The 2,743-nt window shown below is 44.8% G+C and overlaps 1 pseudogene; it reads right to left on the bottom strand.

The window, feature by feature from the left end:
* Positions 1-1,376: 1,376 nt before the first annotated feature.
* Positions 1,377-1,919, bottom strand: LOC149142717 (large ribosomal subunit protein uL2 pseudogene; annotated as a pseudogene).
* Between the last annotated feature and the right edge of the window lie 824 nt (positions 1,920-2,743).

Here is a 2,743-nt window from a genome sequence, read left to right as displayed (position 1 = left end):
ATCTGATTGGTGATGTCGTTTAATGCCTCCCATGCTTTGGTCCGCACTTGTCATCTCTGCCTGATTCTTCTCTGCCTGATTTGAGTGAATCTGTGAGTCCTTTGTGACTGATGTGGTACCCTTCTGAGTCTCTGTTTCTTGAGTAACCTCTGCGTTCTCTGCAGTAGGCTCTTCCTCCTCTGCTTCTGATTCTTCGTCCTCTGAGTCTGGGGTGGCGAATTTCCATCCTTTCCTCTGCTTCCCTTTCTGCTTCTTCTTACTGTTTACTTTTTTGGCTTCTGGGCATGAGCTTTGCAGGTGTCCTGTCTGCCTACAGAGCCTACATCTGAAAGCTGTGTTTTCATAGTCTAGTGCCTGTAACCAATTCTGTTGTTTGTAAATCAGCCTTATGTTGTCCGGCAACCCTTTGCTTAGATCTGCTTCCACACAAATGCGTGCGAAGGTGTAGATCCTTTCATCAATCCTTTCCAGATCTGTTTTGATATATTTCCCTATGTTGTTCCCAATACCTTCCAGGACTTGTTCACTCCAGAAGTGAAGAGGAAGGTTGTATAGGCGCACCCAGACCGGTACTATGGATACAATCATTGTGTTTGGATCGAAATCTGGAAACCATGGGGTCATAAACAGCCCTGCTGTTCCCCAAAACCACGGCCCAGCTCTGATGACTGTATCTCTGACTTCCTTGGATGTGAATCTTACTATAAAAAACCCCTTGGAACATAGATGTATGTCACATTCCATGGTCCAATTGGTGAAGATCCAGTGGAATAGATCCATTGGTTTTGGCCAGAAACTGTTAAAACGGCATATAAGGGCCTGCGTTTCATAGGACTTGACGAAATCATCAAGCCCTGAAGAGTCAAAGTTCAGAGCTGGGGTTTGTCCCAATTGATCTACAATGTATGGCTTGGGCTTATTTCCACCTTGGTCTGGCGAGGGCCCCGAGTCTCTGTTGCCTTGTAAAATGTTTTTGTAGGATAAGCCTCCTTTGGGTTGGTGTTGGGGTGCTGCTTTCCCCTTGACTCCCCCTGAATAGCTTGGCTGTCCCTGAGGCAGAGCCCCTCCTCTCAGCCTCAGGTTTAAAACAATGGTTGTTCCTGGGTTGATCTCATAGCTTTTCATCGTTCTACAGTCCTGGAGGGACCACCTACCACTCACCAGATGTTGGATTTGAACTGGATACCCCATCTCTGTCCATATCTGCTGTTTCAGCTGCAAAATGGTGCCTTCTGCATGAACCCACACTAATCGGGTTTTCCCCTCAGGGGGGTTAATAAAAATCTGAAAACGAGTTGATCTTACCTGCTCTGGCTGTAACCAAGCTTCCAGATCTGGTCTCGTTTTGAGTTGTCTTCCTTTGTGCATGTCTAGATCTACCTCCCCTCTGCTCGATCTGTGCTTGGTGCCACCGATCTGCTGCCTGGGGTCTCGAATATTGGCTGGATCAGGTAGATCTGGGCCAGATCTGAAAAGTTTTGGCCACTGCATTGAAAGAGGGAGCAGATCTGCAGCATGCAGACCCCCCTGCCATTTCTTTTTGTGTTCTGGCGCATCTTGCTCTCCTTTTTGTGCCTGCTAGTGCCATTATCAAAGTTGTGACTGACGACAATAGCGTAGTCTCCCGAAGCTCGGGCAAACGAACCACGGTCTCCGACATGTTGCTCCACATTGCAGACGATAGCTCCCTCAGGAATAGATTTCTGGTGCCTATAGCGGAAGGGATGCCTGAAGGTCACCCTCAAAAGCAGGGCACCTCGCCCTGGGTCATGAATAACATCGGAGACAATGCCCTTGATGTAGCCATTGCGCTCCCCATAGTCGAGGCTGCGAAAGCGTGCAGGTCCCTTCCTGTGATGCGCGTAGGATCTGAACACCGAACCCGCTCCCTTCCTCTGTGCTCTGATCACTCTTCCCATTGCTCTCTCCTCTCCCATAAAGCTCCGACTTTCGCTATATATTTACTTACTATTTTTTTACTATATTTTAATATATAATTTATTGTTTTTTACAACTATAACTTTTTTAATATGCAATTTACTATTTACTATACTTCTTTAATATAGAAATTTCTATTATATATATATATATATATATATATATATATATATATATATATTAACAAAAAATCTTTACCAAGTTAAATAGTAAATGTAATTTTTTTAATATAAAAAATTATGTTTTTTTTTTTTTTTTTCTCGATAAGACTATGCTATTTATATTACAAAAAAACCAAAATTACAGCAAATTTTTACAACAGGGCCGTGGCCCTGCATCTCCAGAGAGATTTTCCCCATGATTAACCATTCAGAGCAACACTGGTGCAAAAAGGGACCAGTTTTTCTTCCTTCCGACATAACCAACATCTAAATCGACACAGTAGACATATGAGCCGACACAGTGGACACATAAATTGACACGGTGGACACATAAGCCAACATGGATGACACGTAAACTGACACTGTGGACATATAAACCTTCACGGTGGACATAGACCCAATAACAGACAGACAAAGTGAGCAGAAAGAGTTGGACAGAGAGTAGCGTTCCTGGCAGCGAAAACAGAGTGGCTTCTGAGCTATTCCTCATCGGTTGTGTGAGGCTCATCCGTCGCTAGACCTTTAAGCTTCTTGGTTTCCTCCGTGTCTGAGCGCAGCAACCTCTGAACCGGCTCACTGGGGCCAGCATCTTCAGCTTGAGTTGGTCGCCTCATATCAACTCTGGGAACTTGCATGTCAACCCT

Source organism: Pinus tabuliformis, chromosome X (assembly GCF_031772625.1).
Source record: "Pinus tabuliformis cultivar Carrire ecotype Pingquan chromosome X, CPIR1, whole genome shotgun sequence".
NCBI lineage: Eukaryota > Viridiplantae > Streptophyta > Pinopsida > Pinales > Pinaceae > Pinus > Pinus tabuliformis.
Note: the sequence above shows the minus strand (reverse complement) of the source record. Positions and strands in the feature narration are given on the sequence as shown.